The sequence below is a fragment of the Mus musculus genome, chromosome 11, assembly GCF_000001635.26.
Source record: "Mus musculus strain C57BL/6J chromosome 11, GRCm38.p6 C57BL/6J".
NCBI lineage: Eukaryota > Metazoa > Chordata > Mammalia > Rodentia > Muridae > Mus > Mus musculus.
In genome coordinates, this window is record NC_000077.6 from 35,523,747 (window position 1) to 35,539,642 (window position 15,896).

General features: G+C 45.0%; 1 protein-coding gene across 1 annotated transcript in view; it reads left to right on the top strand.

Moving 5' to 3' along the window:
• Slit3 (slit guidance ligand 3) overlaps positions 1–15,896 on the top strand; it is a 587,052-nt gene that overhangs the window by 402,291 nt on the left and 168,865 nt on the right. The gene's annotated exons all lie outside the window — the stretch shown is intronic.

The window sequence follows — 15,896 nt, forward strand, 5'->3', positions numbered from 1 at the left end:
CACACCACACACACCACACACATACACCATATACATACACACACACACATACACTACACACACATACAAAGGCACACACCACACACACACACTGGAACATGTTGAATGTGCTGACTGTGCGCTGTTGGCATCTGTCCAGGGCTGAGGGAGACCAGGAGGGTGGCTGTAGCTCATACTGACTCCTGTGTGCTCCTATGTGTCCAGGCTTTTGTTACTCTGAATTTGCCACTGCCCGGGCGTATTGTCGGAGGGGAGGTCCCATTCCTGACAATGGGTCCTGGACTGAAGGGAAGAGTGTGGAGCACAGCCAGAGAACAAAGCCTTCTTTCAGTGACTCAGAGATTTTTGTTCCCCTCAAACAGTGGAGGGTGGAGGACCTCTGCTTTTCTCAGGAGTCTGTCTGTTCAGAGTTCCTCCTTGTGAATAGCCACCAGCTGTGGAGAGAGTCAGGTCTGGGGTTCATTGGATACTGGAACCAGAGCAGCACCTTGGGAAAATAACCCTGTTGGGCTATGAGCCACTGCCATCTGCCTGAGGCCAGATCAAACCATCTATCTCACAGAGGCAAAGAGCCTTTCAAAAGGTCTTGCTAAGACCATCCTTGGTAGCATGCACTCATTATCTCAGTGCGTGGGAAACTGAGGCAGGAGGGTTGCATCAAGTTTTAGGCTAGCCTAGGCTGCATGAGACACTGGATGGGTAGGGAGGTCTGACTGTCTCATTTTTGGCTACTCTGCCATCACTGTTTACTTTACACTTGGGATGGGAAGGCAGAAAGACTCCTATTTTTACTAGGACTGAGAAAGTGATAAGGAAATGAAGCCATTCAAAACGTGAAACAGGAGATTGTAAAGACTTTGTTTGCTTGTTTTTTAAGTGAGCAAAATACAAGCACCCACATGGTAAAAATGAAATAAAATTAAAAAGGACATTTAAAAACTTGAAAATCATTTACCTATATGTACACAGTGGCATGAGTGCAAGACATGGATGACGTTCTTCCGGGTTAATTTCCACGCAACCTAACGGTGACTTACACAGCATTTACATTTATTGCCTATTGTGAGCAGTTAGAGGCATAGTCCACCTTTGATTTAAAAAAAAAAAATGCACCCATTCTTCCCGTGCTGTCCAAGGTGTTTCACAAATGGACCGTGCTGAAGATAGCACTAAGAATGTTCTCTGAGCTACCTCACAGTCCACCCCGCACACTATCTGTCAGCACTGTGTTTTTATGGCTGAGTACTATTCTGCTATAGGGAGCTGCTCCCACGTGGCCCATCCACGCTTCTGGTGATAGGCATGTAGGTTTTTCCTAAGTTTGGGTTATTGTGAAGAAAGCTACTGTGAGCACACACAAGTGTAAGTCTTTGTGTGGCTGTGTTTGCATGGGGTAAATGGGATTTTTTTCTTTTTCTTCTTCCTTCTTTTTATTATTTCCTCAATAAACATAGATAACAATGACACCAAATATCAGGGTAGGGAAACCCTGTGCTATATCTCAGAGTTTTAGAAAACTAACCTGAGTTGGCAAAGAAAGCCTTAATCAATATATATTGGTCATGGCTCCCTTGATTCTAGACAGCACATTCAACTTCTTCCCTTGAAATGTAGAGGTGATTAAAAAGGTTTGGGTTGTTTTTTTTTTTCCTTTGAATGCTTGGGAAGAATTTAACAGCACACAGCTGAGAACGCAGAAGACAACCTTTGACCCTGGCACCAGGGACGACACACTCATGTAACAGCTAGTGGTGCATCCAACATACACAGACCCTGCAAGCCATCTACTTAGTTTTCATGAGTGTGTATGTTCATCTCCTCAGAAGGCCCAGTGTATAGACAGTGTGTCGTTTGTAGATAAAATGTCTTGGGAGCAACCAGAATTCTTGTTGATGGGACTCTAGGTAAATGAGCAGCAGTGATGTGGTTGGTCATTCACTCATTGGACATCTAAAAGGGGAAGATAGACTGTCGGCTTGGCACAGACAACACCCAGAGTTCACACATGTGGAAGCAGTGTGAAGTGGTCCAAACAGACCCAAGACACTTGGAGACCCGAGACATCTGCAACCTCCATCTGTTCACTTTATGAATTGAAAACATTTCGGGACAACTGTGTCTATGCAAAACATGGATGACGTTCTTCCGGGTTAATTTCCACGCAACCTAACGGTGACTTACACAGCATTTACATTTATTGCCTATTGTGAGCAGTTAGAGGTGATTTAGCAGTTAGCGGACTGCGTGAGATCACGTTACTACTGCATCAGTTTATGTGAAGTACTTGAGCATTGAGTTTGCGAAGGAGTCGCTGGACCCGTGTTTGGTCTCCTAGCCTTTTATATATGTGGAATGTGTGTGGACAGATTCATGGGGAGCTTTTACAATACCTTCTAGAAAGGCAAACTTTGGAACTGGGGCACGGGCGCACGGGCAAGGGCTGTTGTCTTCACTCTCTCCTTGACACACTCCAAAAACGTGCTTTTATTGCACATATCTGTATATATGTTAAATCTTTTCATTTATTTTAGCCTAAAGGAAAGACAGGCTCTTGTTTTGCCCACTTTGCTGGCATCAGTACCATGGGGGTCCTTTTCTCACCCAGAGTTCGGAGGCCACTGAGCTGGCTGTACTCAAGCCGCCCTGTCACCACTGACCTCCGTAACTGGAAACCGTAGTCATCACACATCGTAAGCACAACCACAGCCATGGTGTGGCTCCTTGTTTTCAATGAGGAGAACTATTTGTATTCCACAGGCCTCTCTGATTGTGGCCTTGACCAACCCTGAAATATCTTTCAACAACGAATCACCAGCAGCCAACCCCATGACCTTTGGAAAATGAATTTGCTTGCCGTTGGGCTGGGCCCCAGCTCTCTTGCCCAACTAAAATGTCAATTAGATCACCACTGGATATTGCTTTGTCTGCTTAAGTATATTCAGCTCACAAATCCGTAAATGGTAAATGTTTGCTTGTGTCTTTCTTCCTTTCTTTCTTTCTCTCTTTCTTTCTTTCTTTTCTTTTTTTTTTTTTTTGAATTAAAAAAAAAATAGGACACCACACCCAACTTCAGCATATGTCTCTGGCTCTATGTGGTTCCTGGGGACAAGGAGACACGCTGAACCATCAGGCAAATTCATCATGGTAATGGTAACAGAGTGAATCGTCATGGCTGACAGTATGTCTCCTTTACTCCCAGCCCCTTGGTACCAAAGCCAGCCCATGAGGGACACAACTTCCTTTTAGTGACTGTGAGAGGGGTGTGGCTGAGTGACGAACTTTCAGCCCCCAGTAGTAAAGAGGACATCGCTGTGTGGCAAATCTTAGTTAGCTCTGACCTGCTTTTAGAGTTTTATATACGCAAAAAAGTTTAGGACAAAGGACTAGGAACACAAAGAATTTTCTAAGATGGCTCTTTAAGGCAAAGCCCCTGTCCCCTGTAATCTGCCCTTTCTCTCCTGCGCCTTATGGTTCCTTCGACCCTTGTCTGCTGTAGGCATGTTGTCCAGCCACGGGGAAAAGAGAGCACATAACCCAAATTAGCCACTGCAGCCTCGCTCCGTCTCCCGTCTCCCATCTGACTGCTGCTCCCGAGCCACGTATGGTCAGAAGGGCTCACTGCCCACTGCCCTGCTCACTGGGACACCAGCACTCCTGGTCCTGGGTTCTTGCTTTGAATATTAAGAGGCTAACTCACCCTGTGCCTCGGGTGGCTTCCATCAGACCAGACAGACTTTCTGTAGCCTAGGGCATCTTGAGTGGCTACTGCCAGTGAGCTTCTGTTTGGGTTCTTGGGAGGGGAGTAGATTCACAGTGCTCACATGCATTCAGTTTGAATGGCCCTTCATAGAACAGCTGAGGGTGCCAATCCCTAGCATTATGGGAGAAAAAAGTCGAGAATAGAGGTGTGACTCAGTGGTAGAGCACCTACCTGGAACCTGTAAGGCCTTAGCTTTGATCCCTCTTATCACTCACACACACACACACACACACACACACACACACACACACACACACACACACAAAGATGGAACCTGTATTAAGAAGTACGGCAGCAGATGAAGATGAATCTTCTCGGAGAGCTACCAATCCAAGACCCTTTTCTGGAATTAGTTCCTTAATGCAATTAGATTTCCAAAAGTGATTTTCTTCCCTTGCCGTTTTACTGCTGAAGCAGGCATGGGAAGTGCTTTTATGGTAAGTGGCTTGGCAAGCACACAGATCCTTTACTGCAAGCCAGTCCTGCTGCCTATTGCATTGCGGGGCTTAGAATTTGCCTCCCTCTACTGACTCACAGACTTAACAAGCTAGAAAGGGTTTTAAGAAATGAACCACATGGTCCAAATTTCTCCTTTTACAACTTAGGGATTAAATTTGCCCAGGACTGTTTGGACGGTCAGCAAGCGCTGTGCCAAACTGAGGCCTCCTTTGTTTCCCAGTGTTAACTCTTAAAGGCAATGGAACAATGACACAGAGAGGCCAAAGCCATTGAAAGAAAGTTCGTTATTACTGACAGCCTCCATAGAAACCAAGAGCCTAGCATACTGTGCAGGGATGTGGTGGGATGCTCCAAGAGAGGAGCCATGGGGGTGGGTCACAGCTTTTATTGGGGTTTCCACTGAAAAGCTAGGCCAACCAGGGAAACATCCCAGGACTGGGTGGTTTGGATATTTCCAGCGGGGACAGAGGTGTGGGTCTGCTCTGAGTGTGTGATACCTGGCCCGCCTGGGGCTGATTTGAAAAGGAGGCAGGGAGGGGGAGAATCCTGGGTTACTCTGTGAGAATTGTCTAGAAGGAGGGATTGAGAACACAGGGTCTGAATATGAACAGGGGTTGTGGGGGTGTCACCCTCAGCTATTCACTGCCCATAAGAATTAGCTAGCTCTACAGGGGGCCTTCTTCCTGCCGCAGGTCTCACTTTGTACAATGTCAGACCATCATAAAACACAGAAAATAAAAACTGTATTATCATCTTGAAAAGTCCCCAGGAGTCCTCCATTCCCACCCTCTGAGCCCCTGAATCTTACCATGTAGAAGCCCAAATTAAGCAGAAAAGGCCACGCATACCCCAGTTCTATGGCACTTCAGACTAGAAGCTACAGGTTATAGTCATGTACAGCCTTAGAGGGTTTTTACACCTTCTCCCCGCCCCCACTGCCCCCACCGCCCCCCCGACAGTATGATTAGAGTTTAACAGCCCAGGCCTGACTTCTGTGCTGAATGTCATCTGAAGATTAAAAAAAAAAAAAAAGTTTCTCCTTTCCTCTGAGCCTCATTTTTCTCTCCCTTTGGAATCACTGGACTTAGAACCAAAGATCTCTGGTTGCATCTGACACCAGTATGCATTGGTCACCCATTGGGCTCGGGTCTTCTCTATCAACACTGAAGAGAAGGTGAGTTATTTTCCTAGTTAGCTCCCCATCAGTTTGACAAAATACCCAAGATCCTTAACTTGTAAGGAGAAAATGTTTATTCCGAGGATGGTTCCAGAAGTTCCTGTCAAAGATGGAGTAGTCCCATGACTTTGGGCCTCTGTGAGGATAACCCATTGTGGTTGGGACACATCAAAGCCAACTGCTTTCCTCCTGAGCCAGGAAGAGATGAAGCTCTCAGAAGAGATCAGGGCCCCTCAAGTCCCTGATGACCACCCACCAAAGTAACTTCCCAGCAGTGCCACCCTGGAGATTAAGACTAAATACACGGATGGACGTTTGAGAGAAGCCCACCCAGACTGAAGCACTGTAGTGACAGTGACATGCGACAGCTAAGTGGGTAGGCAGGCAGGTGGGCGAGTTGGTAGAAAGGTGTTTCCTAAGAAATCTCCCTATTGTAGGTGAAATGCAAGCTCAGGAAACTAGCCCAAGGACAGTGAGTCCTCAAGGAAAGAAAACATGGAAGTCCCTTCTCCATTTCATCTTTATCTCTCCATGCCATCTCAAGCCCCCCTCCAAACATGAAGATGTCATCTTCTCTGACACACCTCCTGATTCCTTTTGGAACGTGTGAGCCTAGAAAAGTGACCAGAGCCATCAGATCTCAAGTTGGGCAAATACAGCAGACAACGCCTTCAGGCTGCCTGAAAAGTGAATGTCAGAAATCTGCCATTCACTCGGGGTCTCTAAGTGCTCTGTCAAGCTTTAACTTGATTAAAATTGAATACCCCATTGCTTGAAAACCAAACGTGAAATCGAAATCTCTTTACCCAGTGCTCTTACATCCCAAAGCCCGGGCTTATGGATCATCCCCAGTTAATTTATGCCATCTTGGTACCATACATTAATTTTGAATGTATTTGTTGAAAATTTCCTGTAGCTTGCATTTATGGTTGTCAAAGGGGCTTTTATCTTGAAAAAAAATGGTGCTGGTTTTAATTACAATTCTAAATAGCTTCATAACCATCGTGAACCCTGGATTTACATCATCTTTATGACAGCTGCGCAATTCCCACTTTATTGATTTTGTCATTTGCTTCATTACAGTTAATGCAAGCCCTTTGTACAGAGACAATTCTGGGCTGCTCTCTTCTTGGAGGGGTTAGTATAGAACATCTTGATGGACACAGTCCCCATCCCCCACCTCCTGCCTCCACCACAGTGCTGACCCAAGGAAAAAAGCAGGACGGGAGACATTTTCAAAGTGGCTATCTATCACAGGCAAAGGAAATGTTAGCTCTGATTATCCAACCCTTTCCTCTGACCGGGTGCATTCACGCTTGCCTGTTGGGAAGCCCTGGAGATGGTTTGGTAAGTAGAGACACCCTAAGCCTCATTTACTGTTTAGAGAAGATGCATAGTCATAGCCACCGCCTAAAATACTTCACACATCATTCCTTGCTCCTGGCCCAGCCAGAGGTCTAGAAGCTGGTGAACTTGGGGACATGGACAGGCAACAGCCAAACTGAGACTAATCTCAGTATGTAGATACCCAGGGAAGCAAGGGTGTTAGCCAGGGTGGAAACAGAAGCCCCCAGCAATGAACTTAAACAAGAAGGAAATGGAGTTGGAGACACTGGGTATAAGAAGAAACTATGTCTGTTTGGAGCCATCATCTATGAGCTTCTGAATGCAGGGACAGTTAGGGGCACTAAGAACCCTAACTGGAACCCAGTAAGTAAAGGGGACCACGCAAGGGACCTATAGACCAATAGACCTAGCCTAGGATGCTGTATAACTGAATTTCTCATTTTTCATATAGAAATGAGGATTTTTCTTTCTCAGTTTTTGCTAGCAAGGACCTACTCTTTCCCAACCAAGACTAGTAGAGTGGTTCACCTCCTGCTAGGGTGTGAATGTGGAGTCAGCTTTGCGGAAAGAACAGTGTGACTCTACACTTCTCTCCGGGTCTGGGTCAGTCCCATCTCAGGAGGACGTGGGCAATGCTGCATCTCCAGAACTCCTCAGTGGAGGGCGTCACCAGGAGTGGTTCCTCATTCCTACCATCCTCTTTTCAAAGTGTTCTAATGGGTGGGAGTCCAGCCTCAGCTTCCTAAAATGTGCTGACTTATCACATGGTGTTCAAACTATGGGTGCTTTTCCAATGCATTCCATATGGACCACGGGAAGAGGAAACACTGCTCTGGAGACATGGAGGAGCTGGGCAGGGAGGCTTTGTAAGAAGAGACTAGTAGCCTAGCTACTTGTTCATTCAGAGCCCACCCCCCCCCCACCGCAAGCATGCAGAAATATGAAAACTAGTCTCATCCTCGCTCTGTTCCTTCCCAGCAGGTGTTGGGAGGGGGGCTTCTGAGCTGTGTCCTTTTCCAGGGAGTAGTTTGGAAAACGTTAATACCACATCCATTTATACTCCAGTTCTCTTCCAACCTACTGTTCAGGCCTCCAAGGCATTGGATCACCCTCAGCTTAGCTGTTCCAAATGGGAGGAAACTCGCACTTTCATTCTCCACACACTGCATTAAAAATAAGACCTAGCTCATCAGAGGACCCAGCCGCAGAGCGAGAAAACACCCTCACACGCACGCAGGGGCGTAAGTGAGAATTCAGGGTCCTGGGATGTCACTTCTTCAGGGCCTCAGAAGTCATCCCTCTCAAGGGATAGTTCAGCCCAGAGAAGTAAGGCCATAACCCAGCAAGGTAAAAGATCCTTGCCATCTGATTCTTCAGCAAACTGCCTGCTTGTTGGTTTGCTTGTGGTTGGTTCGGTTTGGTTTGGTTTGGTTGTTTCCACTAAATAAATAAAAACGATAAAATTACATTAAAAAGAGAGAGCTGGCAATGTTTGTGCCCCCCCTCATTTGTGTGTGTGTGCTCGAGCACACACACGCACACACACACACACACACACACACACACACACACATGCATGTGCGCGAGCTTGCAACCAGTACCTTTTTACTTTTTATCTCAATTCCAGCAATGGCCTGCTTGCCCTTCTCTAGAACTTGGAGGGACTTATAACACCTTCAGTCTGCCATGGCTTCAGGAAAAACTTATAGCCACATGTAGAATCAGCCTCCACTGGAGTGAAGGCACCCAGGAAGGAACCATTGCATGTAGCTTCATGATTTCCAGTCTCTTCTCCCCTCTGTTTCTCTGTCCCTTCATTCTATTCTGACATTTAAAAACAAAAACATTTCGCTGGGCAGTGGTAGCACACACCTTTAAACCCAGTACTTGGGAGGCAGAGGCAGGTGGATCTCTAGGAGTTTGAAGCTAGCCTGGTCTCCAGAGTGAGTTCCATGACAGCCAGGGCTACACAGAGAAACCCTGCCTAGAAACATGCCCCACCCCAATTTTTTTTCTCATCTCAGTGGCATTAATGTGGCTGTTCCTGAATCTCAGAGAAAATTGGAGACAGCCTTAGGGAAAGGACTTGTCACTTTCCCTCAAGCTCTGTATGCCATCTCTTCCTTCAGGGTCATGCTTACAGGCTCCTAATCACCTAGACCAGAGGCTAGAAAGAGAGAGCTTTCTGGTCACGGGTGTTTCTCTCTCCATCCTGATAGTAACTGCATCCACACCCTGTCCATCTTCTTGGGGAAAGGGAGCAAAGAGCCAGCCTGGATGAAGACAAAACAACTGCTTCTGAAATGCAAATGCAACCTGCTAAGTTGTCTGCTGCTGGACACTGCTGATGGGGTGGAGAGGGGAGGAAGCCATGGATAAAATGCAAGGTAGTGGCTGGCCCTCTGCACTTGATATAGCGTGGGAGTCTAGCAGGCAGCCTTCTAATCTCTTCTCTCTGTGTATGGTCCCTTCCCAAGGAAAGAGTGACTGGCAATGTCCCCAGAGGAAAGCAGTTTTAAAATTGCTATAAATAATCCCCCAAAGTATGTAGATTAAATCCCGTATTTCTCTCCTGGTTCTCTCTGATCTTTGTCTGCTAACATACATCTGTTCACACAAGAACAGAAGGGTTTGCTGTTTAGTTAACCCAGGCAAAGGCCTGTCCCAGGCTCCCCTCCGTCTCCATACAGTATTATCACAGGGAAATGCCTCTTGTGGTGTGGTATTCTAACCACACTCCTCCTTGCTATGGAGCGAGCTTCTCAAGGTAAACCCCCCACACACATAGAATTCAACGTTACAAACAGAGAAAAGAACATGTAAGACTCACGGTATGCCTAAGGCATGGGATATCAGCTTCTAAATGAACCACTTGGGAGTGTACAGTGCAGGCCAGTGAGCTGACTCAGCAGGTAAAGGTTCACAAAGCTGCATGACCTGAGCCGAATTCCCAGGATCCACACAGTGAAAGGAGAGCTGTTTCTTGAAAGTTCTTCTCTGACACTCATAGGATACACACACACACACACACATACACACACACACACACACACACATACATACACACAGACACACACACACAGACAAACACACACATACACACACATACATATACACACATACACACACACACACACACCCAAACAAACGGTTAAAATTCTAGCCAGGTGTTAGCTATACACACCTTTAATTCCAACACTTGGGAGGCAGAGACAGATGCATCCCAGAGTTTGAGGCCAGCCTGCTCTACAGAGCAAGTTCAAGGACAGCTAGGGACTACACAGAGAAATCCTGTCTCAAAACAAACAAAAAACAACAACAACAACCAAAAGACAATCCCAAATTTAATGAGAGTAACACTCAGCATATTTTTATTTAATACACTTACAACTAATACACAACCATCACCTCTCTCTAATTCCAAAGTACTTTTGTCTCCTTGAAAGGAAACAGTCTAACAGTCATTTCTCATCTCATTATTACCCCGGCTTCTAGTCATTGCCAGTCTGCTCTCTGGTCCTGTGTGTTTGCCTAGTCCAAGCATCTCACGTTAGTGGACCAGAACAGTCCAGTTTTCGCGCCTGGCTCCTTGTCTCTTATAGACGGTTTTCCAGGTTTTCTGCTTTATCCCTATTTTAAACGGTTCAACAATACTTCACAGTGTGCACGCTGCAGGATGTTTATCCATCTGCCTATTGGCAAAGGTGTGGCTTGTTTCTAGGTTTTGGTGTCACGCTGCAACAGTTTTCCACAGGTTTTTGATTGAATACCTCTTTTCCTTCTTCTGGGCTGGGAAAAGACTCTCTTGCTCACTTACAGTCCTTTTGTCTTTTTCTTTTTGTCTTTTCTTTCTTTTCCTTGCTTTCTTCCTTTCTTTCCTCTTTGTAAGGAAACCATCACACCATTTGCCTCACAGCTGGACCATTCTGCGCTCTCACTGGCAGGGTAGCTGGGCTCCCGTGTCTCGCATCCTCAGAGCACCCATGGCTTCCCTGTGGCTTTCATGATAGCAGTCTTAGTGGTATAAAGAAACATGTCCTGTACCCCCTAAGATTTGTACCACGCTCCTGACTTGTGCCAGCCACTATCCCTCTGGCACAGGTAGGACAGATGCTGTTACCAATGAACTAAATGTCCCTTATCCCTTAAAAGTAATAATAAGTGAAACGAAACAGGCCTTTTTTTTTAGAGTGTTTCAATTCCACATCTTTGCTGGATTGAATGGAGTTATCAGCGCCGCCCACATTGCTGAGTTTTGACGACACTGTTTCCCCACAGTTAATTACAGAGGCCCTGATATCCCCTTACACGGAGCTTACAAGACATACTTTAATTGGCTTCTGCTGTCACAAAGATACCTCTGAGTGATGCCTTGCTAATGGTCACTGACCCCCAATATCCTACTACACGATGTAGTGAATGCTGCTTGGTAATTTCAGTACCTGTGGCTTATGCACCTTTGGAAGACAAATGGGTAACATCCCTCGGGGGAGGGCATGCCCAGAAAATACTAATCAGAATCTTTGCAATTTACAACTTGCTTGGGGGTGGGGGAGAACACGACAAACTATTTCTCTGAGTGTGTCGTGCTCCTACCTAAGAAAATGATAAGCTTCCCCAGGCTGGCTGGCAAGTTAATGCCTGTTAGGCCCCAGGCCACCTTGCCTGAAGTTGCATCCTATCCTCCTGTTGCGGACCCTGGCCTTATCTTCAGTAGTCAGAGGTGAAACAGTGGCTCCCAGCAACGATCTATTTGAGAGACACAAGGAGACAGTGGAGGTATGATACGAGAGGAGGTCCCCCACTTTGCTACCATCTCTTGCATGCTTATAGGCCAATGAAAATAACTGTGTTCCAGTAACAAATGCCAAGACCAGATCCCGACTTTACCCATATGTCCCTTCTTAGCCTTCAGTAATAAACAGCCCATATGGTCTTATTATAGTGCCTCCTTCCCCAATTTAACTTTGAATATTGTAGCTGATTCAGAACAGCCTGAGACTCACAGGAAGGTGAGGTTGAGCTCCTTGCTGCTGTTGCTTAATATCTGCGAACCTCCAGTAGCCTATGTGTTCACAAGCATTTGAATGAAGAGATAACCACAGGGTCCTAAGACTAAGGTTTATTTTGCCTAGGTTTGTATACGTTTTTATAGAGGACCTGTGCTTTAAAGATGTCCTTGCCTGCCTATGCTCCACAAACAGAGGAGGTGGCAAGGACCAGTAAAAGTTAGGCACAGATGAAGGTGTATGATATGCCCAGTTAGCACCTTGGGGAGGAAGCAATACCAGGCAGAGGATGTTACACTGTTTCCAGGCAGAGGATGTTACACTGTTTCAAGGCAGAGGATGTTACACTGTTTCCAGGCTAGAAGCTGCATTGCTTCTCATTTTCAGGAGGATGGACACACCTAGGTCCAAAACCCAAGTTCAGAGACATGACCGCTCAATGCTCTATATTCCACTTCTGTAAAATAGGGACTGTTGTGATGTTGGTTCACTACTTGATGGCTAAGTTAATAAAGGCTCTATGCCATTATTATGACAGTGTATACACTGTGTGTTAGAGAGAGCCACTGTGTACAGACTCCAGAATACTAAGACTAAGACATTCTATGCTTGGGCTGGAGCAATGGCTTAGCAGTTGATTGTACTTGATGTTAATTCTGAGAACACGAGCTAGGCTTACACATCAGGTGGCTTACTTCATGGAACTCGATTCCAGGGCTTCTTACACCATCTTCTGACTCCGACAGGCACATGTTATGCATGTGGTGCACACACAGACAAGCAGGTACACACATATATGTACAAAAATGAAAGAGAAAAGATTATATACCAAGAGATGGTGTGCCTTTTGAATGCTTTGGGTGCGCACAGCACATTACTTGATTGATAGTTAATTAGAAACAGCCATCAACAAATGAGATTAAACTTTCAGTCACTCTCCTTTAGTAGATCTTTCCCATGGGATTCCAAATATGTCACCATATTGCCATCATCTCTTGTGAGGGAAAAAATGTGCATTTTCTTTGATGTAAGTTTTTAGTGTCTTCATGAATTTCAATCTCCTCACGGCTGGGGAAGTTTGAAGAGCCCATGGTCTGAACTGCCGGCCTTGGTCCAGAAAGAATATATTGAATATCTCAAATAATGGATTCTTTGGACTGAGATGGGGAAAGGAGGGATAAATGGATATGCTAGGATCACAGAGGAGTCCAAGTAAAATGAACAGGATTTTTTCCCCTTAAAACTCATAAGAAATCAATCTCGGGACACATAACTTCAGAGCAGAAAGAGAACTTAGAGATTATGTAAGAAAAAATGGACGTCTTTATTTAATAACATTAGTTTTAAAGCAAATAAAATTAAACAAAGCCAAAAATATGTTTCCACCACATACACGTTTCATTACTTTATGTCTCAAAATGGCCTTTCGGCTGCACACTGTCATAGCCATCTCTCAGAAATGGAGATTTGAAGACACAAATGCCAGTCTCTTAGTTTCCACAGCTAAAATCACATGAGCTCTGGCCTTCTGGCAAAAGGAAAAAAAAAAAAAAGCTGGGTATCAAACATTGAGAACTTACAAAGGATTTGTTAGAAAATATTGGTAAATGCAGATAAATGGAGAGATGCCCAGATTTCTACATGACAGATCTATGTAGCTTTTTAAAAGGGGAAACTGTCTTTGAGGGTCTCAGGATGCCATGCAAACTCAGTGCACTGACAGGGAGAGATCTCAGGCTGTGGCAACACATGCCTTCCATTGCTGAGTGATGATGTTTGCATCCAACGTGAGGGGAAAAAAAAACACAGCCTCTTGTGTGGACACCCACATGGCATCCAGCGAGAAATACCTCCGCTCTGGCTCCAGCTTGTTAGCTATAGTCACGGGACTGTATCTGTTCTCTGTGCCCAATATGAAATTTTCTGAAACCCCCTAGGGTGAAAAAAGATTGCCTGAGTGCCTCACTAGAGTTTGTGATGGTTGCTTTAGAACGAGGAGTGGAGGCAGGTATCGTGAACTGTAACTTTATGCCAGTTCACAAAAGTGCATTTCTTCTCCTCATTCTTCCCTCTGCCCTCCATCCTGCGCCTTTGCTGAGGACGAACCACAGATGGTTATCTCTCAGAAGTGTGTAACTAGGGAAACCACAGACCTGCCCCGATCGCTATGGAGACAGTCGCTTATTTGTCCAGCCTCTGAGTATTCATGACATCATCAAGGCCAGTGAGTAAAACACAGCTACTTCTTATAAAGAAACTCGAATTCCTGATCAGGTTGAGAGGGCCCCGGCAGAACAATGGAGACAGTTTCAGGTGCCCGCCAGCCTCACCTCTCCGTGTTATCTGCACAAAGAAGTTTATTTTACATAACATACCGTGAGAAGCCATTTGGGGTCAGGGTAACCAAAAGCAAGCTTGTGAATCCAAATCCAACTGACGCTTCAGAGACCAAATAGGGGGATGATGCTTTGAAAATGAATATCCTCCCAGTGGACTCTGCTTCGGGACCCCTCAGCATGGAGAGCCACCATGTGGATGCCTGCAAAGTGCCATCACAGTTTGCCTAAGACTGATGGGTTTTCCAAGAACAGGATATGTAGAGTCACAGGCAAACCGATGCTAGAGCAACTTGGTCAGCCTTTGGTCCTGATGTAAAGACGACCACAGGGTCTGGAGCTAGCGGGAGATGGGAGCCTGAAGGCATTTTATAAACAGTAACCAAGCTCTCTCACTCTGAATGTGGCCTGTTTTAGATGGGTCCGCTTTCTGTCTGCTTTATTGCTGTTCCTTTATTTACCTAGAAATGACAGGATTTGTTTCAAAATCAAATTTGACATGCACAAAAGAAACGGTCTGCCTCTTCCCCTAACCTACCCTTGATGCTACATTGGTTTACAGGAATCCTCCACTTGGATTTCTCAGTTCAATTTTATTTGCCAAACACCCCTATATAGGAAGTTTCCGTACACAGAACTGGAGTTATTGATATCTCCCCATGACGTGTGAGACCCACCCCCTTTATTCTTCAAGGTCAGGTGTGCCTCTTTGCTGCTAATCTGTCAGCAGCATTTTTGTGATCGCAGAGCTCACTTCTTAGAAGCATCACCTAAGTGGACACAGTTATTTTCCTGCCGAGAAGTTGCATATGTTGAACAGCAATATGATATATGCCGTACAAGAAGCACCGCGCTAGCCGTGTGGGAAAGTATGCCTGACAATGCTTGTTCGAATAGATTTCTGTTCCATTTTCAACTATGTTCCAAGCAGGCAATTGTGATCAGAAAGCTTAATTAACCCAACTCTGTCCCTTCCTCACAAAGTAGGTTTGGTTGGTCAGCGTCCCTGGAATGATAGCAATCAATTTTCGAGGTAACTTTGCGAGTGTATTCACATTAAATGTCAGAGGTCCGTTATCATTTGGACTATTTTGTAAGGTACATTTTCATTTACATGTGTCTGTGAGTGAGAACTTACACCTGCACAAATGGATATAGGAGATACAGGCATAGAGTTGTCAGTTTACAGACGGGGATCTTTGCAGATACTTAAATAATTCATGGGTGGGTAAACATATCTATATGCATGTATTCCTGGGTCTGGTGGACAAGTGTGCTAAATGTGCAGAATAATAGATTCACCTCCTTTTGCTCGTGTCGTTTATAATGTGGAATTACTGTAGCTCCTTAATGACGAGAAGGGGTGACAATTCATTAACAGATTGTGGCTAAGATCAAGTGTTTGATTTGCCTACAAACTGTGACTGGCACTCAATTATATGAGTTTCTTTTGAATGTATTTTTTCCCTTTTGCTAGCTTAAATAACCTTGAGCTCTATTAATTTTTGAAAGAGCCACAGACAAATGCTTTTACAATGTGTTCCTCAATAAAGAGCTTTATAATGTTAAAAGACATTTTTTTTAAAAAAAAAAAAGTGCTGCTAGATTTCCTGTTTCCTACTTGAACAAATAGGTAATGCTGAGAAGACAAACGGGGTGTCGAAGCTCTTCCCGTATGGTCCCCGGTCTTGGTTTATGAAAACAAGATTCCCACAAAAAAACTTTTTTGTTAGTCATAATACTTTTTTTTCTCTTCAGTCTAGAAAAAAAACAAAGTATATGGAAGATATGCATATATGAATATATAT